The following is a 25,541-nucleotide window of genomic DNA, read 5'->3' on the forward strand; positions in this document are numbered from 1 at the left end:
GGGCATTGAAAACCATGCCACTTGCGGGCTTGACCTCTGTGTGGCTCAGGTCCACTCCTTTCTTCTCCATGATCCAACTCAGGATCATTCCGTAAGGTAGACTAAGCCGGTTGCTAGTCTTGCAAAACTCGATGTGTTTCAACATAAGGGCCGGTAGATTGAACTTGGTTTTGTGTTTTAGGAGGTAAGCAAAAGTACACTCCAAACTTCCCACATCCTTACTCTTGTTATTTGTAGGCAATAGGCTATCAGTTACAATCATGACTAGTATCTTTTGTTCCACGGTTAGCCATTTCCTGTTTGGCCGAGTAGCCGAGGTGAAACCTTCTCCCTTTCCGAGTAGGTACCCGAGGTAGTCCTTGTACCCCGTGTTTTGGGTACCAATTCACCCCTTCCGGTCGTAGTCTGACACACCCGTGGTGGTCAGTCTTAAGAGTTTGGCCAAACGGCCTTCGAAAAGTATGATTTCCTTGCCTCGGACCTTAGCGGTGATTTCCAGCTTATCACCCCGTTTGACGGCCACCAAGTGATGATAGAACTCTTTCACCAATTCGGGGTATGTATCCCCTTTAATGGTGAGATACGTATCCAAGAGCCCTTGAAAGTTAAGCATGTCGACCAACTCCAGAGAGAATTGGTCGGGTTCGAGGGTTTTACCTCCGATCACAGTGTAGTCGGCATTGCTTCATTCCGGGGTGCGGGTTCCTAGGTTTTTTTTGGCATTTTTGAGTTTCCTTCTAGGTGGCGTTTTCCGGCGAACTCCGACGAGATTCCGGCGAGGGTTCCGGTGGCACAGCTTCTCCGATGGTCGACGGTTTCCGGCGTGGCTTGGCCTCGGCGAGGTGGCGATGGGCAAGGGTGGAACTTGGGTCGTGTAGCAGTGGCGGCGTGTGGCAGCGGGCGACGTCCCGGTGGTCGACGGGCGACGGTGGCGCTGCGGGCTGCTTCCGGGGCAGCGACGGTGGGCGCTGCCTAGGCGGTTGCCGGTGGCTCGGCTTGTAACAACCCAGATTTTCAAGACTTTTTAAAACTTATAATAAAGGTAGAATCTCATTAAATCCCAAGAAATAAATACAAGCGTACGGGGTGCTATGCCACACCTGGGCTAGAGAACCCAAGGGCACAGGCTAACTAACTAATATCCTCAAAGCGCAATTACGTAAACGTGGCACGCAGGCCAAAAGGGAAAACTATCTACTTCTATACTCCAAGTTCTAGCGCGCTCCAGTGACTTAATCTTCTGTGCCTGAAAGCCAAATATATCTGTTCAGTGAGAGATGTTGGTAACCCACTCCAACGCGTTGAAATACAATACATATAGAGATATATATAGATATACAAAAACCATTTTGAGCATGAAGACATATCCTACGAACTCTAGCTTTAAAACCGGGAATGACTCGACAGATAAGGCCAGACACAAGCACAATTATAACGAGCATATGCAGTTCACAACAGATAAGGCAGATAAGGCAAAGCATAAACAATGATCATAACCCAACATGAACAATCCCCAATATAAATCCCATAGTCACATCCCCCAAGATGCTCGTAATCACAACTCGTCCATGTCACAACACATAACACACTTTGTTGGCGCCACAGGACCAATCGCATGCACATACATGAGGGTCAGCGCATATAGCTCTGACACGGCCCCGCAGCACCCTGCCCCGTATCGCAACACGGAGGGGTCGATCGCAACCGACCGATGAACTGCAGCTCATCATAGTGTTTGATCGCAACCAAACAGTGGACCGCAGCCCAAGAGAATGTCATCTGACCGCAGCCAGGAAAAAGGACGAACCGCAGCTCGTATAGAAACGTTTGATCGCAACCAAACGGTGGACCGCAGCCCAAGAGTATCAATCTGACCGCAGCCAGCTTCTGAACCGCAGCTCAGGATAACCAATCCGATCGCAACCGAATTGGGGTAACACACACACATAACACATAGCAAGCACATGCAACCCACATTACACATTGGGAAGGGGGAGAAAGCGTATAACAAAACCTATGCGTGATCCATCACTTACTAAGAATAGTCCTAAGGGGTTCATACTTCTTCCACCTAGGTCAACGGGATACCAATTCAACTAGCATGCAATATAATAGACTCATAAACCTACGAACGGTACCCGAAACATCAAACTAGACATAGGCACGATAAACGGAGTCCGTTGGGACACCACGGGGAATGGGGGAACATCAAACGGGGACGCCAGGATCCCGGGTAGGATGAATTTCCAGCGGGTAGCCGGTGGGTGGGGGCCACCCGCCGGCTGCCCGCCGGATAATACTGTTCCGGGCAGCGGGTCGCCGGCGGGCAGCTGCCCGCCCGCCGGCCACCCACTGCCGGGCGGTGTTTCACGGCCGTGGGTAGGTGGCGGGTCCCCTACCCCCACTGACTCTTTTCACACACTTTACGCCCCGGGAACCGTTGTGGAACCCGAAACCATGCTTAGACACTTTAGAACGCAATTAATGACAATACGTAGACAATTAACGAATCAAATACAAGAAACGAACGGCACATAACCTATCATGCTTTTCTAAATATAATCAACACCCAAACATGCGATTTCCCCACCCGATAATCCAAGAATAAGATTATACGATACAACCTAGGGTTCTAATCACTTTTATATCAACAAGAATACGGTTCGTCTTCTAATTGCGAGATTCGGTAAGAATAACACATAAACATCAAGAGCATCACAGAATTATCAAGAACAACACATAATCATCAAGAACTCCATATAATTACCAAGAACACCATAATTATCAAGAATCTCCCAATATCAAGATTATCAAGATCCCTCATGGGATCATCACATCAAACATCAATAATAATCATCATATCTCGCCAATACACAATAATATGGGGGAAACCCTAAGGGGGAATTATAACTATGAAAATAGGTTTTGTTGAGACATGGGTTACCTCTTAGCCTTAATTAATTCCTTGGCTATGAAGGATCTTTCTTTAAGCTTCCTTGCTTTCTTGATTTCTCCTAAGGGGATTCTTGGAGCTCTTTTGGTGGTGGGGCGTTAATCTTGTGGGAGGGATTCTAGGTGCCTCCTAAGTTCCCTATTTATAGATCTAGGGATCTTATTTAGAGTCTAATCCTATTGGGATTAGGGGTTGGGTTTATATATGAGGGCCCATGGACTATGGTGGGCCTTTTTCCCTAATTAATCATTATAACTTATTCATTCTCTTGGGCTATTGATTGATTAATTAAATGGTTTTAGGGGCCGTAACACGGGGTGTTACACTCTCCCCCCCTTACAAGGGGCTTCGTCCCCGAAGCCCGGTGTTATAGTCCATCCTTTTACCCCTAGACACCTCGTAGCTCGACCTCCTGATTAGGGTTGCGGCCTTACGTTTGTCTTGGCTTGGGGTAGGCTGAACTTTTGATGGTGTTGTGATAGAGAAGTTTTCGGTTGTACCTCGGTTTCCTGCGCTGGAACTGGGTGCACCGCGAGTGCCCAAGGCGGCCTAGATTGCTGCTACTCTTTGATCGAGTGCGAGTGTGGTGCGAATCAAGGATGAGAACCCTTCTTCCATGATTTGATTCTGCCGGTTGAGCTGTGCGAGTATGCGTTCGTTGACCGAACCCTCGTCTTGTCTCCTCGGGTTCCCTCCTGGTTGTGGGTGCACTGACGGGTTAGGCCTGTCTTCCTCCTCTTGTCCCTCATTTCCCTCCGTACCTCCGCAATCTTGCATGGCTCGCTTGAGCTTTTTGTTGGAGATGTCCAACCGATCAACCAATTCCCTACGTTCCTCCTCGGGTTTTTGGCAAATTTCTTCGAGGGTGAGATAGTGTCCTCCTTCGGTGTAGTAGATGTCGTTGCGGCGGAGGTTTTGGGCATTGAAAACCATGCCATTGGCGGTTTTGACCTCGGCGTGGCTTAGGTCTACCCCCTTTTTCTCCATGATCCAACTTAGGATCATCCCATAGGGTAGGCTAAGCCGGTTGTTTGTTTTGCAGAACTCTATGTGCTTTAGTATGAGTGCCGGCAGGTTGAACTTGATTTTATGTTTTAGGAGATACGCAAAGGTGCACTCTAAGCTCCCCACATCCTTGCTCTTGTTATTGGTGGGCAAGAGGCTATCGTTTACAATCATAACCAATATCTTTTGCTCCGCCGTTAGCCACTTTCGGTTTGGTCGAGTGGCCGAGGTGAACCCGTCCTCTCTCCCGAGTAAGTACCCGAGGTAGTCCTTGTATCTCGTAGTTTGGGTATCAATCCACCCCTTTCGGTCATAGTTAGACACACCCGTGGTGGTCAATTTCAAGAGCTTGGCCAACCGGCCTTCGGAAAGCACAATTTCCTTGCCACGGACCTTGGTGGCGATCTCTATCTTGTCACCCCGTTTGGTGGCCACAAGGTGTTGATAGAACTCCTTCACCAATTCGGGGTACGTATCCCCTTGATGGTGAGGTATGCATCTAGGAGGCCTTGGTGTTTAAGCATATCAACCAATTCCGGAGAGAATTGGTCGTGTTCGAGTGCTTTACCTCCGATTACGGTGTAATCGGCGTTGCTCCACTCCGGGGTGCGGATTCTGAGGGGTTTCTTTGGCATCGTGATGCTCGTTTGATGGTGATGTTTGCCGGCGATTTTTCCGGCGAGGCGGCGGCGGGGTTTCGGCGTATTCTCCGTTTGCGAGGTCGACGCCGGTGAGGTGGGGTCCGGCTCTGGTGTGGTGGGAGGTGTGGTGGCGCTGTGGGGTCGACTGGGCAGTGGGGGCAGCGGGTCGACGGCGGGGCGTCCTTCGGACGGTGGACGTCAATCGGCTGGAGCGGCGGCGAGGCGGTACGGCGACGGCGGTCGTTGTTCGGCCGGTGGCGGCTATCGGTGGGGGTGGCGTTCGAGTGGCTGCCGGATTTTGCTTGGGTGGGGTGGTGGTGTGCGTGAGAGGCAATGGAAGGGAGAGGTGGGAAGGAAGAAGAAGAAGAAGAAGGGTTTTTGATTTGGGGGTTTTGTGGGTTTTGGGGACTTGGAGGGGTTTAACAAGGGAGTATTCCCTTGAGGTTTCAAGAAACATTTGTGGCTTAGTGGTTAGGGGCTTGGACTTGTAAATAGGAGGTCTAGGGTGCAATTCCTAATGGTGACATTAGGCATTTCTTGATGGTATGATTTTTGTCCTTTTCCTTGTTTTGTCCTTTAGTGGGGGAAGGGTTGGGTTGATAGTGTAACTTGTGCTTTACCTCCGTAGTGGAATTGAAATTCGATCAAAATCTTTATTCATAATACTTTCGAAATAGCTAAGCTAAATAAGTGGTCTTTACGACACAGGGGTGATTACAAGGGGTGTGAGGGTTTATCCTAGACAGAACTCGTTTTCTGGGTTTTCTTCTGTGGGATCCGTATGGTCCTCGTCCTCCGGGATTGGGTTTCCCCCTTCTAGGTCCTCTTCGTTTCCGAGGTTGGCTTGAGTGTGGCTCATAACGAATACCTTTCCGAGAGCGCCGTAACTTCCTTGATGACCGGTGCCCCCGTGTTGGCCCACGGTGGCGGGGCGCGGTCTTTGGGGTCGAGTGCACTGGAAGGCCTTGTGCCCCTCCTCTCCGCAGTTGAAGCATCGCTAGGGGTTACCCGCGCAATCCTTGCCCCTGTGGCTTTTGTTGCATCTCGGGCAAGGGAAGCTTCTTGGATTAGCTTCGTTGTTTCCCAGGGGCGGTCTTCGGTTGGTCGGGTTGTTCGACCTTGTGCCGGTGTCGTTTCTCACTCTTTTCACTGGCGGTGCCCCACTTCCGCTGTTTCTTCTTCGTATTTGTTCCTGAACTCCGCGTTGGAGTAGTTGGATTCGATAGAGATTCGCGGCACTGGAGTAGGCCTCGTTGAGGGTCCGAGGTCTGCTTACCACTAGCGCCTTTCGAGCTTCGAAGTTGAGGCCCGACACGAATCTCTCTATCTTGGTTACCTCGGTTGGGACTAGCTCTGGCGCGAAGCGTGCCAGCTCGAGGGATCGTTTATGGTATTCTACGACGGTGGCCGTTCCTTGTTTTAGATGAAGGAACTCTTCGTACATGGATGCTTTTACGTGGGTTGGATAGAATCTCTCTCGTAGTCGTGTCTTAAGGTTCTCCCAATTGAACCCCGATTCTTGTTGATAAGTGGGTCCCTCGTGGATCCACCAGAGATCGGCCTCGTGCCCGAAGTAGAACGAGGCTATCTCTACGCGGCGTTCCTCCGGGCATTCTACTACCCCAAAAATCTTGTCAAGGGTTCGGATCCATTCTTCTAGGACCGCAGGATCCTCTTCTCCCGAAAACGTGGTTGATCGGTGATTTGAAACTTGTCGGGCGGCGTCTGAGTTTGCGTTTGATGGAGGTGGTGGGGGCCTGTTGTTGCGAAGGGCCGCGTCACTTAGTGCCTGTGCGACTTGTGTCAGCTGTCGTAGGGTTTGGGTCAAGGGGTCGTCTGTGGCGGGCTCTGGAGTTCTTGATTTCCTTCTGTTTGGTGCCATGCTATCGTTTTTCTGGTCAGTGTTTATAAGAACGTTAAATTAGAGTTTGACGTACTCCTTATGAAGTGATAAGTGGGGAAGGGTTTTAGAATGAGGAAGGGTAAAGTGTAGAGAAGTTATGTGTAGGTTTCACAATCTCACCGTGCGTCCTAAGATTCCTGAGTCCTATATTCCTAGGTACCTAGAGTTCAAGCCTAATGTCCTAAAGTCCGGTCTTAAGAGTCTTATCCTAGGGTCAAACTTAGGCTATGATACCACCTGTAACACCCCAGATTTTCAAGACTTTTTAAAACTTATAATAAAGGTAGAATCTCATTAAATCCCAAGAAATAAATACAAGCGTACGGGGTGCTATGCCACACCTGGGCTAGAGAACCCAAGTGCACAGGCTAACTAACTAATATCCTCAAAGCGCAATTACGTAAACGTGGCACGCAGGCCAAAAGGGAAAACTATCTACTTCTATACTCCAAGTTCTAGCGCGCTCCAATGACTTAATCTTCTGTGCCTGAAAGTCAAATATATCTGTTCAGCGAGAGATGCTGGTAACCCACTCCAACGCATTGAAATACAATACATATAGAGATATATATAGATATACGAAAACCATTTTGAGCATGAAGACATATCCTACGAACTCTAGCTTTAAAACCGGGAATGACTCGACAGATAAGGCCAGACACAAGCACAGTTATAACGAGCATATGCAGTTCACAACAGATAAGGCAGATAAGGCAAAGCATAAACAATGATCATAACCCAACATGGACAATCCCCAATATAAATCCCATAGTCACATCACCCAAGATGCTCGTAATCACAACTCGTCCATGTCACAACACATAACACACTTTGTTGGCGCCACAGGACCAATCGCATGCCCATACATGAGGGTCAGCGCATATAGCTCTGACACGGCCCCGCAGCACCCTGCCCCGTATCGCAACACGGAGGGGTCGATCGCAACCGACCGATGAACCGCAGCTCATCACAGTGTTTGATCGCAACCAAACAGTGGACCGCAGCCCAAGAGAATGTCATCTGACCGCAGCAAGGAAAAAGGACGAACCGCAGCTCGTATAGAAACGTTTGATCGCAACCAAACAGTGGACCGCAGCCCAAGAGTATCAATCTGACCGCAACCAGCTTCTGAACCGCAGCTCAGGATAACCAATCCGATCGCAACCGAATTGGGGTAACACACACACATAACACATAGCAAGCACATGCAACCCACATTACACATTGGGAAGGGGGAGAAAGCGTATAACAAAACCTATGCGTGATCCATCACTTACTAAGAATAGTCCTAAGGGGTTCATACTTCTTCCACCTATGTCAACGGGATACCAATTCAATTAGCATGCAATATAATAGACTCATAAACCTACGAACGGTACCCGAAATATCAAACTAGACATAGGCACGATAAACGGAGTCCGTTGGGACACCACGGGGAACGGGGGAACATCAAACGGGGACGCCAGGATCCCGGGTGGGATGAATTTCCAGCGGGTAGCCGGTGGGGTGGGTGGGGGCCACCCGCCGGATAATACTGTTCCGGGCAGCGGGTCGCCGGCGGGCATCTGCCCGCCCGTCGGCCACCCGCTGCCGGGCGGTGTTTCGCTGCCGAGCGGTGTTTCACAGCCGTGGGTAGGTGGCGGGTCCCCTACCCCCCACTGACTCTTTTCACACACTTTACGCCCCGGGAACCGTTGTGGAACCCGAAACCATGCTTAGACACTTTAGAACGCAATTAATGACAATACGTAGACAATTAACGAATCAAATACAAGAAACGAACGGCACATAACCTATCATGCTTTTCTAAATATAATCAACACCCAAACATGCGATTTCCCCACCCGATAATCCAAGAATAAGATTATACGATACAACCTAGGGTTCTAATCACTTTTATATCAACAAGAATACGGTTCGTCTTCTAATTGCGAGATTCGGTAAGAATAACACATAAACATCAAGAGCATCACATAATTATCAAGAACAACACATAATCATCAAGAACTCCATATAATTACCAAGAACACCATAATTATCAAGAATCTCCCAATATCAAGATTATCAAGATCCCTCATGGGATCATCACATCAAACATCAATAATAATCATCATATCTCGCCAATACACAATAATATGGGGGAAACCCTAAGGGGGAATTATAACTATGAAAATAGGTTTTGTTGAGACATGGGTTACCTCTTAGCCTTAATTAATTCCTTGGCTATGAAGGATCTTTCTTTAAGCTTCCTTGCTTTCTTGATTTCTCCTAAGGGGATTCTTGGAGCTCTTTTGGTGGTGGGGCGTTAATCTTGTGGGAGGGATTCTAGGTGCCTCCTAAGTTCCCTATTTATAGATCTAGGGATCTTATTTAGAGTCTAATCCTATTGGGATTAGGGGTTGGGTTTATATATGAGGGCACATGGACTATGGTGGGCCTTTTTCCCTAATTAATCATTATAACTTATTCATTCTCTTGGGCTATTGATTGATTAATTAAATGGTTTTAGGGGCCGTAACACGGGGTGTTACACGGTTGGTGACAGCGGTTGGTGGGGTGGCCTGGTGTGGTGATGGGGTGGTGCTGTGTGGCGGCGGGATGAGTGGGAGAGGAAGAGAGAGAGAGGGTGTGGAAGAAAAAGGGGAAGAAGGGTTTTTGATTTGGGGGTTTTGGGGATTTTTAGGGCTTTGTATATATGAAAACCATTTTTAAGTAGAAACATCCATCATAAAGAATATGCAATTAAGGTCACAGATCACTTTCAAATCAATCATATCATCATCTCATCATCATTTGTGTCGCACAATCACACTTTGGTAGCGCCACGGGACCAATCGCATGCCCCGAACATGAGGGTTAGTGCATATAGCACTAACACAGCCCCGCAGCACCCTACCTCATACCGCAACATGAAGGGAGTTGATCGCAACCAACCCTATAGGCCGCTGACGAACTCAGCGGCGGATCACAGTCCTACACACCGCTGACGGGCTCAGTCGGTGGACCGTGATCCACTTTACAAGGGGGGACTGACGATCCTACACACCGTTGACGGGCACAGTCGGTGGGTCATAGCGGATCAAGCCCTACACACCGCTGAGGGACTCAGTCTATGGGCAATGATCCTCGGAGACTATGACCCTACACACCGCTGGTCCATCACTCGGTGGATTGCAACCAGCCGTAGCCCTACACACCGCCGGATTACTCAGGTCGGTAGACTACAGCCTTCCTCGGGCTTATTGGCCCTACGCACCGCCTGCCGCGTCCAGGTCGGTGGGTCATAGCACCCAAGGCCCATGTGGACCGCAACCCAAGAAGTGAATCACTGACCGCAGCCAGGAGGATGAATCACAGCTCATAAGTAACCAACAGTGTACCGCAGCCCTATATAATATTTATATACCTGACCGATCGCAACCGGCCTGGTTAACAGTTTGGATTGTTCTCAACCCATCCAACTGCCCGTATAGCCCATTTGATCTCAACCAAATTGGGGAATCATGCATCACATAACACACAATAACACATTGGGAGGGGGAGACACATAAATAAGCTTACGTGTGATTATTCATATACTAAGAATAGCCCTAAGGGGTTCATACGACTTCCGCCTAGGCCAACGGGTTACCGATTCAACTAGCATGCAATTCCTAGACTCTTTTATCCTACGAACGGTACCCGAAACATCAAACTAGACTCAAGCACGACAAACGGGGTCCGTTGGGACACCACGGGGAATGGGGAACATCAAATGCGGAAGCCAAAGACCCGGGGTGGGTGACAAACCAGTGGGTAGCCAGTGGGTGGAGGGCCACCCGCCGGCGAAAACTTCCGGGCAGCGGGTGCCCGCCGGGCAGGCGGCTGCCCGCTGCCTGGTGGTCTCTCTTTGGGCAGCGGGTAGGTGGCGGGTACCCCTACCCCCACTGACTCTTTTATGAAATATGTGTTCCGGGATCCTTCGTGGAGCCCGGAATCATGCTTAAACACTTTAAAATGCATTTAACGACACCACGTAGGCAATTAATGGATCAAAAGCAAGAATCATATTGAACACATCCTAACATGACTTCTAAACATAAACAACACCCGAACATGTGAATCCCCACCCAAATATAAATCAAGAACATCTCAATACAAGTTTCCAATCCAACCTAGGGCTCTAATCCCACCCAAGCCATCAAAATCATATTTTATTTTCATCATCAAGAACCATCAAGATTTATCAAGAATCATCACATAAATATCAAGAACCTCTTTTTAACATCAAGATCATCAGGATCACTCATAAAATCATCACTTCAATCAATCAAGATTATATCAAAAATATCATAAAGAATTTCATCAAGACACAAGTATATAGAGGGAGCCAAAGAAGGAGATCATAGCAAAGAAAATAGGTTTTGTTGAGACATGGGTTACCTCTTAGTCTTAATTAATTTCCTTGGCTATGAAGGTTAAGCACAAAAGAACTACATAACAAGTAAATAATTTTCAAGACGACATAAACTACTTACCTTTTTATCCTATAGAGCATGGAATTAAATGTCATGGCGTGTACTCAAATGATTCCCTTAGGACTCTTGACTAAGTTACAGTAAAGTTGGCCAGACTTTACCATAATTAATCAAGAAAATAAAATTATAGAATAAAACATAATTAGCTGATAAAACACATGCCTAAAATTATCTTGGCAATTTCATCATACTCAATAATGTCATAAACTTCTCATCATAATTCTTGTTAAGAGTATCCTTGTTAAAGTGAAGAGAATATCGTATCTTCAGAAGATGCTTGAAGGTGAGAGAAGTGTGGAGTGTTGTCATTGGCTTGGGCAATACCATGGTTAGTAATAACGACGACTTCATGTGTTGTGATGGAGAAAATTGACTCCGGGGTATGTAATTATACGGGTGAATAATCTCACGTATAATATAAAAGTAGTAAAATAGAAGAACAATATAATCGCAATAATATTTCCTTCTATTGATGTAGGACATTACAAGTGGATTGTAATAGTGAGACATGATCCTGTAATAATCGCTCTAGACTAATTTATTATACAAGATAAGGGCCAACAAACTTCCCTAAAGTCGTGGTAGGCCACAAGACTAAGTTTAGGCCCACATGGTGGGCCCACGAGACTAAATCAAGACCCATCGTTTTGGGCTTCGGAGGCAGGCTCCAGGCTTGAGACTCTTTTTGGGCTGCTCGGATTATACATTCCCGGACCCGGGTCTCTATTATTATTGGGTCATTTCCAATATATCCATCATCAGTCCCCCACTCTCTAAGTTGCGAGAAGTCGACAACGAGAGAGAGTAAACATTTGGCCCAATCGAAGCCGCTTCGAGGCTCCAGGCTTGGATGAATGCTTCAGCGTCAACATGAATGGAAATATTTTGCTTATTCCAACACTTTTAAAACTTTTAGCCTTGCACTTTATTTCGTGATCCGAATCCTCTCCGTTCGAGAGCGGGCTGTCTGGACGACGCAGGGTCGTTTATTAGATTCTTGCTCCCGTGATTTGCTTTTTTTTTTTTTTTTTTTTTTTTTTTTAACGTAGTATGTAGTTATTTGGCCAAGGGTAACTCTTGTCCAAAAAATCTTCCGTTGGGTTGGTACGCGAGGTCGGACCTCATGCCCCCTTAGGGTGATAGCTCTTTGACCCAAGTCATTTGACACCGGGCCATTAGGCTCTTCCGTCGGGGTTGGTACGCGAGGTCGGACCTCGTGCCCCCTTAGGGTGATAGCCCTTCGACCCGAGTCATTTGACACAGGGCCGTTATGCTCTTCCGTCGGGTAGCTAGCGGGATCGGATCCCGTGCTGGCCTTTAGGGAATTGAGCGAGCAAGTTTTTTTTTTCTTTTTCGAAATCGAACGGATTGGAATTCAATTCGAGGACCGTTGGTCAGGAATCCTTGGTCCTGACCCCTCTCCCCTTGGAAGGGCAAATATTTGTCGAACTTAGGCTAATTTTGCAATCGTACAAATATATTATTTGATAAAACAGATTGTTGGTCGGACCAACATACATGAAATAGGCCAATAATAGGCTTATCCCGTCAAGTAGTGAGCAAGGACGGACCCCGCACCACCGTTAGGGAATGTCAAGGTCGGGGTCGGCGCGCACGACCGCGACCATAAATTGGTTATTTCGCCCAGCGCTAGGGGAAGTCGGACCTCACAGCGCCACTATAGGGAGAACATATGCCGATGCTTGGAGCTGAGCCACCCTTGAAAAATAACTAAAATAAAATGCTTGAGTTTCCAAAATGGATCCTCCGGCACCCCTCAATTTGAGTGACAACTTCAATATTGTTTTTGAGGTGGACTTCCTCAATATCCATTGTCTCCCATAGATTTTCCATATAAATGTAGGAAAGGCGTGCATGCATGCATACGTATATGTTCCACCTCCTCTGTTGCTGGCATGGAAAACATTTCTTCTGGGTATGAAGCATCCAAATGAGGTTAATGAGCTATGAATTAGCTTACAAAGATTTTGGCTTGTGAATGGGCAAAGGGCAGCATTAAGGGCAATTGCATGGAATTGTGTGGCCCCCCAATATTATCAGAACCTCCAGATTGACAAATTATGGCATGTGATCGCCGTTAGCGATTTTTGACAACTTTCTTCATCTCTAGCTCTCTCAGGATTCCAATATGATGCAAATGCAGGTACCTTTCAGAACACATCCCGTAGATTGTGCCGCACATAGTCATGAATGTCTCTGCCTTCATGTAGCCTTGGTTTGCTAAAACATCTATTAATTCCACCAGCCATATCAATACCTAGAATCTCAGCATCAAGAGCATCAACATGGACTGCAGTCTGTAGAAGGATCTTGAGATAACATTGCTAACTGAGATTTTGAGGTAGAAGGATCTTGAGATAACATTGCTAACTGAGATTTTGAGGTTTCCAATTCTAGTGGCATTTAATGATCTCAGGAATTTCCAGCAGTTGGATTTCCTCAAAGCTTTGATCTTGAGAGCGCTTTAAGGGTGGCAAATTATGCTAGCTTCCTACAAGACATTGTAAACACGGACTCCATTTTCTTTTAGGACGAACGGGTTCAACATGAAGCTGCATTATGGCTCCCCCCAAGGCAGCAGACCAATCAATGTGATCCTCATGTTCATGAGTTATGAAAACTGCTTCTATTTTGTGGCTCCATTTTCAATGAAAGTGGTATCAAGAATAATTTTCATGACATAAAGCTCATCATCTTAGCTATATAAATTCCAAGGGAGATCCAGTATTGATCTGAACTCACCCGTCTCCAGTCTACCGCCGGCCTGCTGGTTCATGTCATCACTCCACCGCTTAACCGTTGCCGGCAGTTTCGCATGTTGTCCGGGTGAGGAGAGGTTGGAGCCCGTGCTTCGACAAGAGAGAGGGTGTTCCATATTGATGTGGAGAAATAGAATACGCAGAAAACCCTCCCGCTAACATGTAACGCATAATAATGTTTTTCACAAGAAGAGACGCTACATAGTTGCGATACGCTGGAGTCTTCTTGAGAACTTCGACCCAGTTTCGCCTTCCTCTGTGCGGACGTCATCACAAGAGCATCTATCTCATTTAAAATCCGAGTCTACTCCAAGCTTGTCTGCTGGTGACGATGCGGCAGCAGCGACGAGGTGACCGAGGGCGCAGTCGGTTGCGGCGACTTTGATGCGGGAGAAGTAGAAATGCCCGACGAAGTGGATGCTTCTCATCTGATGGATCGCGGGATCGTTGTGATCGGCGGAAAGGTGGATTTCTAACGTGGCGTGCAGCGAGGTAATATAAGATCTGTCCGGATCGAGCCAAATTCGGCAGAATGGTGACGCTACAGTTGCTAGTGCCAAGGGTGGTGCCATACTTGGCCGGAATGGTGACTTTTGAGCCTGGGAATTTTTCTTGCAGAGTACATTGTCGATCCTGACGGACTTGGGAGACGGGAACCCCGCATGCTAGTTTGCATCGAGCGAGGAAGCGTTGAGACTCGGGATCGGATTATTGTCAATGCTTCCTCGCTGGTGCGTTAACTGGTGCGACCGAGGGTTGCAATGGATCTCGCCATTGTTTCAGTGTTGGTCAATGTTAACGCTTGTCTTGCTCTTCACGGTGGTTAGTAACATCGGGGGTTACGACGCTGTTCATGAACTGGGTTTCTTTAGTCAGCACCAGGGTGGCCTTGATGGCGTTGGCGGAGGCGTCTTGATCTCTAGGGATCGATGTACAAAAAGGGTGGTCGCCCTCCCAACACCATCGTGAATGTGATTGTTGATCGTGATAATCGTGTAGACAAAAAATAGAGAGTGCTCGAGCTTGTACATCCGCTCTCAATAAGAGCACCAATGATGGAGAAAATTGACCCCGGGGTATGTAATTATACGGGTGAATAATCTCGCGTATAATATAAAAGTAGTACAATAGAAGAACAATATAATCGCAATAATATTTCCTTCTATTGATGTAGGACATTACAAGTGGATTGTAATAGTGAGACATGATCCTGTAATAATCGCTCTAGGGTAATTTATTATACAAGATAAGGGCCAACAAACTTCCCTAAAGTCGTGGTAGGCCACAAGACTAAGTCTAGGCCCACATGGTGGGCCCACGAGACTAAATCAAGACCCATCGTTTTGGGCCTCGAAGGCAGGCTCCAGGCTTGAGACTCTTTTTGGGCTGCTCGGGTTATACATTCCCGGACCCGGGTCTCTATTATTATTGGGCCATTTCCAATATATCCATCATGTTGGATGAGAGCTAATATCATGGTTTGGGATGGGAGGGCATTTGTTGCTGATAGGCCACATACTTTTCCCATTATTTTCTAGTGGCTCTGGAGGTGGCGGAATAATATGATATTCAATGGGGAAGACATTAAGATTCAGAGGAAAGTTGGGTGGATAAAAGAAGCTGAGGAGGAGATTGCCATAGCCTTTCAAAAACAAGTGGACATGGGGGCATCTTGATAAGTAAAAGCAAAGTCAGGTTAACCTGGAAACCTTCTTTAGATCATGATTGGACTCTCAATGTAGATGGAAGCGCTAAACACCATGAAAGGAAGGCTAGTTGCGGATGTATTCTACAAAGAAGGATGACAACTGGCACAGGGGCTTCATCAATGGGATTGATACATGAGTGCTACAGAAGCAGAAGTTGGGTCAATCGCAAAAGGTATGGAGTGGGCATGGAATAGGGGCATCCGAGACTTAGAAGTTCAATCGGACTCAAAGGAGGTTGTAAATATGTAATGCAGATATGCAATGTAATATGTAAGAATAAATGAAGCGCCAAACTACGTACACAACTGAATTTTTTAACGCAGTTGGAGAACACCTCCTAATCTGCGGGGCCGAGCCCAAAATTTTTTTCACTAAAGATCAACCCACGGTTTTTACAATTACAAGATTCAATGAATTACAAAACTAGGTCTACCACCTATTTATACATTAACCTTATAAAAACAACTCTGTGAAGAAGTATACAATACAGTTTGAACTAATTCTACCAATTAAACAAACTGTAACCAACCTGGATTTTAACACAGATTGTACTGAATAAGATTGTACCTTGATTTACGCTGCATGTAACCCACGTAGTCCCATGATGCACTTCCTTAATCTTCTCCCATTCATTCATAATTAATCCACTCATTTACATTACCCACAACTGAATAAGATTGTACCTTGATTTACGCTGCATGTAACCCACGTAGTCCCATGATGCACTTCCTTAATCTTCTCCCATTCATTCATAATTAATCCACTCATTTACATTACCCACAACAATAGCATCATGCGTTCATGCATTCCCTTACACATATGCACACACGTACTAATTCATGAGTTTCCAATTGTTCATTTTCACACATTTTCCTTAATATTCTCCTTGATTCAATATTGTCCTCACACATGATCAATACACCACACTCTCCACAATTCATTTTGAAATTTACATATGCCAACAAATATATTAGTATGTACAATACGTAATTATATATATATATATATATATATATATATATATATATGTATGTATATATGTATATTTATTTGTGTGTGTATTTAGTACTCTATTTAGTACTAGCAATCTTCCCCTTTGGGATATGTTAATAAAACACCCATACAACGAGTTCTCCCCCTTAATTCATAAATTTCTCCCCATTTGTGCATGCAGTCTCCCCCTTTTGAAAAACATTAGCCCAAGGTAATTAATGAAGCCATAGCAATCAGTATAGAACAATGCAAGACCACTCTAGTAAGAGCATTCTACCAATGGAGGAGGGTCTCGTCTTTGATGAGAAAGTAGACGCAATTCCTTTTCCATGAACTCGACGGCCAGATCTGTAGCATTAGCAGTGGAGAAGGGTCCCGCCTGATCAGCAAAGTCGGGGACATCCAAGTCATCGAAGTGGGAACCTCGGAGAAAGCGTTGGTCAACTTTTATCATGGACCGCTCGGCTTTGTAAAAGTCAGACGGATTCTTCTTAAAACCCTGCATCACTAATAAGCCATAAATAAGGTTAGGTAGAATAAGATCCTTCCTACCAGCACTGCCATTTCTCGCTCCAAGGATCTGATAAAAAAGGAGCGGACCGGGATTAATTTTCATGCCACAGTCAATCTTGAACAACAAGATCGCCATCGATCTCCTGACGTACCCACGCTGAGTAGTGGGCATCCAATTCGAGCTGGAAATCTTATGCAGAAACCTGAAAGTTGAAGTCAATTCTACAACCTTGATGAAGTCCTTACACACCCAACTGGTCTTGTTACCACCTGTCAGTCTATAAGTATAGCACCTCTGTAAAGTCATCATCACAGTCAAACGATCCAAAATAGGCATTAATAATTTTAGGATTGAACTCGTAAAATCGTCCTCGTATATAGACCATTCCTCGACTTGTTAATTCTGGCACAAGATTAGCATAAAAATCAAACACCATAGTCCTAACAAAGCGATTAACTTTGACAACAGTCTTTAACAGCTTGGTCTTTTCAAGAGTACGAATTCGGCCAGTTCTAGCATTGAATTCTTCGATATGTAATTTTCGTTGGCATATGAACTGTTTTGTAGACATCCCATCCCAAACAAACTTTAAAGTAACATAATAGAAAAGATACGAGAAGGGACGTAGTAACTCATCTTGGAAAGAGCGAGAGCCCGACGAGTCATTCGAGTCATTAACAAGATCATGATGTCTATACTGTAGTGGAGAGTACGTCGGAGGGGAATTTACCCGCGACGAAGTCCGAACAGCCGCAGTTTGGCGCGCTGCCGAGCGTGTCAAGATACGGGTACGAGCAGCGACGGGAGAAGCAATCTGAGGCATTTTGCCAGCAGCTTTGGATGTCAGCGACAGTTCACAATTCCGGCGAGGCATCTTGGGCGGTGGTGACTAGGCGCGGTGGTTTGAAGACTACAACGCGGTCAATAGCAAAGAGGCAACGAAGAGGAAGAAGATGGAGGTCAGTGGTGGCGATGAGCTTGGGAGTGGAGGACGGCGGTGGTGACAGGGAGGCTCGATGGTCGATGGCCTATGGGGTGAGGGTTGCGGTGGTGGTTTACAGTAATGATGATGACGAAGTAGCAGGTCAATTGCAGCAGGATCGAAAGGAGCGGCAGGTGCTGGTGACTGCGGAAGTTGTGTAAGGCGGTGGACGGTGGGTGGTAACTAGTTTAGTAGAGGTGGCGGTAACAGCTGGGTGGCGTAAGTGTGTACTGGAGATGGTAGTCTATGACGAACCTTGCAAGAAGATGGAGTGAACATATACACATATATATACACACACTAATGGCCTGTTTGGTTTGGCGTAATTTGGCTGTAGTTGAATTGCAATTCAGTGGAAGTCACAATTACGCCGTTTGGTTGGAGGAAATTATAATTCCACAGAATTGCAATTCCCTCCTTTTGCTGAATTGCAATTCATGGGCACCCCTATGAATTGCAATTCGGTGGTTGTGGGAAAAGGAAAAAGGGATGAAATGACAAAAGTATCCTTAATTATTACTACTATTATTATTACACAAGGACATTTTAGTCTTTATATCACTTCTTTCATTCCCTACCCAATAATTATATTCATCCATACCAAACAATGTAATTTGAATTCCTACTTTATTCCCACTTTATTCTTTTTCCACCGAATTGCAATTCCTTTCCACCCTAATCCCTTACTCCCAACCAAACGCCCTGTAAGTGCACGTGTAGTTAGAAAAAAAAAGAGGAAAATTCAAATAAATCACTCGTTGTGTATTCATAACAAAAAAAAAAAAAAAAAAAAAAAAAAAAAAACGTAAACAAAAAAAAGTCAAAGTCAAAGTGAATTATAAAAAGAAACAAAAAAGATAAAAAATAAAAAAAATAATGTGTGATTTTCGCATTTCCACAATTATTCACTTATCAACAATCTCATGCTTTCATATGCTTGACTTATCAATAATCTCATATCATCATTTATCTCAATAAACAATCTCATGCTAACACATAATTCAATAAGCAATTCTCAGGCTAACATATAATCTCTAAGCAATCTCATACTATTATTTACTCAACATGCAATCTCGTGCAATCATGTAATCTATAAGCAATCTCACGCTATCATATACTCAATATGCAATCTCGTGCAATCATGTAATCTATAAGCAATCTCATGTAGGGGTGGAAATAGGCCGAGCCGAGCCGAGCTTTGGAAAATTAGGCCTGGGCCTGTTACGAAAATTTAAAGCCTAGGCCTGGGCCTGAGCCTGTATGTAGGCTTTTTGTTAAGCTCAAGCCTGAGCCTGCAATTAGCCTGGCCTGGCCTGAAGCCTTTTTAAAAGCTTGTTTAATATTTAGGTCATTAAAAATGCTTCAAAGTAAGTCTTACCTTGAGCCTATTAAAGCCTACATATTAAGACTTTTTAAAAACTTTAGTATATCTAAACAATATAAGAAATGTACCTAATACAAAACTAATACATAATTACATAAGTATATCACCACAATGCAAACATAATAGCAAATAAATATAAAATAAAATAAAACAAGTCACGACTTCAGCATGCTCGTTAACTTGTTTAGAAATAAATCCAATTGTATTATTGTTTGTTATCCTATATAATATCATAAATAATTAACAATCAACTCACATAATTAAGTTGCGACATTTCATTAAATATTATGATAGTAAGAACAGTTAATTAAAAAAAAAATACAATAAGAACACTTATAGCAGGATTAACAACAATGTTTATAGTTGAATCATAATTTAGAATGGGATTTTGGAGGTGGAGGGTTAGTATTTGGTAATTATATATACTTGGGGTTATATTGTAAATATAAAAATATTAGGTATAGAATATAATATATATATAGGCCAGGCCTGTAGGCCTGAAGGCCGAGCCTGGTATATATAGGCCTGGCCTGTTTAGTTTAATAGGCTTTGAAATTGACTCAAGTCTGGCCTTTTTACTAAACGAGCTAGGCCTAACTAGGCTTTAATTAGGCCAGAACATAGGCCCCTATAAGGGGCCTGGCCTATTCCCACCCCTAATCTCATGTTATCATATACTCAATATGCAATCTCATGCAATCATGTAATCTATAAGCAATCTCATGCTGTCATATACTCAATATGCAATCTCGTGCAATCATGTAATTTATAAGCAATCTCATGCTATCATATACTCAATATGCAATCTCGTGCAATCATGTAATCTATAAGCAATATCATGCTATCATATACTCAATATGCAATCTCGTGCAATCATGTAATCTCTAAGCAATCTCATGCTATCATATACTCAACATGAAATCTCGTGCAATCATGTAATCTCTAAGCAATCTCATGTTATCATATACTCAACATGTAATCTGGTGCACTTAACTTGATAATGCAATAAAATGAACATGATGCTTTAGTATAATAAGTATAGGTAGATATACATATACTCTCTCTCTTTTATAAAAAGGTATACTTTTTCTGTGGAGGTTTCTTAGAGTCACAATGACTCGCTTTTCTCTTATTTTCTAGAGTCTCAATGACTCGCTTTCTTTAGAGTCGCAATGACTTGCTTTCTTTAGAGTCGCAATGACTCGCTTTCTTATACTCGTGGGCGAGGTAGGACTTCACCATAATGTGAATGGACCTGTTTGGGCTCGGCATCTAGCCGGTCTAATACTCATCTCGCCCACAGAACCACTCTCTTGGTTCTTTTCTCAAACTCTGTGGAATCAGGTATCGAACTATCAGTGTGCACACCCCCTGACCAGGATTCCAAGCCTGGCGGGCAGTTTCCAACCTAGTAACTCGGGAATATCGACCTCGTTACATGGTAAATCTGTCAGCTCGCAATGTCCGTTTCTTTCTTTACTTTCTCTTTACACTGGTTTGTCGGTTCTATCCGATCTCATCTCTTTTCTTCTAAAATGACATAGTCCTAACGGTCCCCAAAATACTGTTTGCCTCACAATAGATAGCATATAGATATATCTCATGCAACTTCTTTACATATGCAAACTCATGCACATAGCTTCTCAACAACTTCTCCTTTCTCACAAATTAGAAATCATTTATCATGCAACTAGATAATGATTTTCCAAAATAGATATAAGTCTTTGAAACTAGTACTTAGGCTCACATTGGCCACTTAAACACTTATAAAAACATGATATGCTCAAATATGTACTTTACTATGAAATATGCTTCAAAACTTCTTTCACTGTGAACTCTCAACGATTGCATACACATGCTTATAAATCATAACTTGGCAAACATTTAACAAGTATTCAACATGCACTTGAGCTCAAAATATTCAACATAATCTCATTTATTGTAGTCTAGCATTCAAGAGGAACATGCTATGTACACTTCCAAACAACTAGGATTCTTGGCAAAATTCTCAACAAGTCACAATAGACATTTAGACATGCTTATCTAGCCAAACTTATCAAATAATGATCATGCTTCTTAGTTTAACAATTAAACAATGGTCATGCTTCTCAAACAATTAGCTAAATCTAATACTTCATATTTTTAATCACTGTAAACATACTCAGCATAATCTTTAGCGAACAACTTCACAAATTCTATTGTAAATTACTCATTTCTATTCCAAAATCAACAAAATCAAATTCTACTAGTGCGTCGTACGATCCCTAGTGACCGAGCCACAAGGACTCGCGAGTCCCGGTCCGAAACGACACATAGCTGAGCCACAAGGGCCCGGCCACTGCACAGAGTTTGCCTAGCGGGGCTTGAGGAGCCCTGCCGCCTGGATCCGTCAAGCGGCGGCCCTGGTTGACGGGCCACTCCATGGTCCATCCCCTGGGTCTGTTGCTCCACGGGGCTTGCCAACGGTCCCTACCTAGGGCCTTTGGCTAGCTCCGTGACTCCATCTGGTGCACACTGTCTGTGCACCAGTGGGGTTCTTCTTCCCCTGTAAAGAAATTTCAGGCATTCTAACACTCCCAAATCCTCAACAGCACATCATAGATCAACAATAGATCACTTAATAGCTCAATCACATCAATAATCTAGCATTTCTAAGCATTTCATCTAGCATTTAGACTTCACATAGTCAAATAAAGCTTAATGGGAGTCCATGGGGTTATACCTTTGCTTGTTCTTCTTCTTGTGTGGATTCCTTCTCCTTTCTACTCAGATTTCACCACCTTTACTACCTAACCTCCTCAAAAAAACCACACCACAACACTTAAGGGAGGAAACCTTAGAGATTTGGAAGCAAGGTATGAAATCTAGGAGAGAAGATGAATGCATGGATAAAAATGAAGGCTAAGAACTCTTACTGTGTTTCTTCCTCTTGTCTATAGAGCTTCTGGGAATGGAGAGGCAAGGGAGAAGATCAGGAAAACACAAAGCATTAGTGATGCTTATATAGGGTCCAAAACCCTAGGATAAATGCAATGATTGGTTGAAGGCAAATGGGTAATTTGGCTTGTTTTGAAAGGATCAGACAAAGTTGTTTAGAGGTTCATGGTTCACCTTGTATCATGGACCAAGGTTTAGAAGCATAGTTTAAAATAGTTTTGGGGTCAAAATGCATTTTCCCAAAAATACTTTCTAGACAACCACTTAGTTTAGGTTACTCAGATTTCTCCCGGTTTCACTCAGATTGATTTTTGGATCAAAAACTTGGTAAGCAATGTACCCAAAAATTTAGGATTTTGGATTTAAAATAAATCCCAGTGTTGAATTTACTCAAAAGTGGCTCAAAATAATTTATTCAAACACCTCTATCGCAAAAATTTTTATAGAGTGAAAATGGCTAGTTTAGGATTTCTTAAAACCGAAAATTTAGAAAATTAAATTTTGGGTTGTCACATCGTCCCCCAGACGTAGATACACACTGTATCGAACTGGGTAAACAAACTTGTGTGTTGATTTACTTTCTACTTTAGTTTTCCAAACTTTATCGTATTTGTCGATCTGTGTGTGTGTCACCGATTAGGTTTTTCTGCGCACTGATTTTGGTAGATTAGAAAGTAGATCATCGTTATCAATTATCAAATCACACTTGGTATCAGAGCTTTTATGTCTACATAGTGACTTGATCCATACGGGAAAAGCTTTTTATTGTGTTTTGGTAATAGTATTTTTTATTGCCTTCTCTATTTGTTTGTTATCTCTCTCTGTCTGTGTTTCTGGCTAGTTTTCTGGTTGAAACAGAAAGGACGCGAATTCGAAACCTCCTGAATTGGATGGTCATAACTAATCATTCTAGAAAGCCTGAATGGAGATCTATCTCCAAGCACAAGGAACGAGGGTGTATCGTACCATACTCACTGGTTGGACTCCTCCAACAATTCATAATGATGATGGGACTACATCGCTAAAACCCATGAAAACTTGGACTGAGACTGAGATAACTGCGTCAGATCTCAACAACAAAGCGCTGAATTCCATTGTAGGGTCACTACATGAATCTGTATTCACCCAAGTTATTGGTGTAAAGGAGGCTAAACAAGCATGGGAAATCCTAGAGACCAAATATGAAAGCACTAGCGACGTAAAACAGTCTAAGCTTCAGATGGTACTGTTAGAATTTGAGGCTCTAAGGATGGATGAAGATGAAAATATATTGAACTTCCATAGTAGAGTTCAGGATCTGATGAACAGAGCGTTTGTTCTTGGTGAACCATTTTCTAAAGATAGAGTTGTCAAGAAAATTCTTAGCTCTTTACCCAAAAGGTTTCGTATGAAAGTGACTGCGATCCAAGAAAATGCTGGTTGGGAAAAGAAACGTGTTGGTGAACTAATGGGTAGTTTACACACTTATGAACTTGAACTGTTGGCTAATGATAACCCTAGTTTGGGCAGAAGAGAAATGTCTGTGGCATTCATTACTGATGCTGATCAGGAATCGGACACTGAAGATCTAGATGATGAATCCTTGGCTTTGCCAACGAAGAATTTCAAGAAGATCTTAAAAGGATTCAATCGTAGAGGCCAATGGCAGTCTAATCGGAATCAATCCAAGGATGGAAACTCTGTAAATCAGAAATCTGGATCTACCCCTTCATCTTTAAAGTCTGGTCAATCCACACGATCTACTTAGTCCAAGAACACAACGAATTCTACAGACAAAACTTTAAATCGACCAGTTCAATGCTGCGAATGTGAAGGATTTGGCCATATACAGTTTGAATGTGCGACTTACCTAAAAAGGAAGAAGTCCATGTCTGCTTCAACCTTGAGTGATGATGAAGAAGATAATGCAAACCAGGTGTTTGATGAAAATACTGGAAACTTTATTGCATTCTTTACTGCAACAAAGGGTCACTTAGACTGTGATGAGAGTGATGATGAAGCCTATATGTCCTCAGATGATTTTGAAGAAAAACATACTTAGTTAGAGATGGAATTCACTAAACTTGTTGCGAGTTGGGAACATTTGGTGAAAATCAACAAAAATCTGAATGATGATCTGAAACAGCACGATGAACAGCTGAAGAAGCTAAAAGCAGATTTACTAATGAAGGATGGCCTCATTGCTCATATCAAATCTCGAGAAGAAAAGTTGATCAAGGAACTGGAAGATTTGAAGAAAAATATCAAGATGATGGACAAAATACTTGATTCTGGTCAAAAAACAAATACTAGAACATGTCTTGGATTCGAAAGAGGACAGTCATCAAATTCTTCAATAGTGTTCGTTAGGAAAACTACTTCTGATGTAATAGTTCATGTACCTGCTCAACAATCACTTCATTCCAGGAACAAAGGCAAGTATGTCTGATTCAAGAAGTATGTACCTACTTGTCACTATTGTCAAGTTAGAGGCCACACAAGACCAGAATGCTACTATTTCTATAAAGATCAAAGAGAGGAGAAGTACAAGAACAAGTTTATTGCTCCATTCAAGAGACAAGTTTGGGTTAGAAAATCAGAAGTTGTATGCTATCCAACCATTGTGTTTTCTGCTGCAATGACTGAAACTAGATGGTACTTTGACAGTGGATGTTCGAGACATATGACTAGAAATTCAAAGTATCTAACTTATGTTCAACCTAGCAGTGGTTCAGTGACCTTTGGGATGGTCAAAGAGGTAAGATAATTGGTAGAGGCACTCTTAAAGTTCCAGGCTTGCCTCATCTGGATGATGTTCTCTTAGTGAATGGTCTACAAGCTAATCTCATAAACATCAGTCAACTTTGTGATCAGAATTGGAATGTCTGCTTCAATCGAGACTGTTGTAGTGTTCGAGATAAGACAGATCAAGTAGTGATGGAAGGTAGTCGTTCTTCTGATAATTACTATATTTTAACTAATGATACTACTTGTTTTACGTCTAAGTCAGAAGAACCAAAACTGTGGCATCGTTGATTGGGTCACATTAACTTTCGAGATATGGACAAACTGATCAAACTTGATGCTGTTCGAGGCATACCAAAGCTAAAGGTGGATTTTGAGGGAGTTTGTGGTGCCTATGCTATAGGAAAGCAAACCAGAGCTCCTCACAAAGCTGTAAAGATGATTACCACAGAGAAGTGTTTGGAACTGGTTCACATAGACTTGATGGGTCCAACTCAAA

The sequence above is a fragment of the Ipomoea nil genome, unplaced genomic scaffold (genome assembly GCF_001879475.1).
Source record: "Ipomoea nil cultivar Tokyo-kokei standard unplaced genomic scaffold, Asagao_1.1 scaffold0191, whole genome shotgun sequence".
Taxonomy (NCBI): Eukaryota; Viridiplantae; Streptophyta; class Magnoliopsida; order Solanales; family Convolvulaceae; genus Ipomoea; species Ipomoea nil.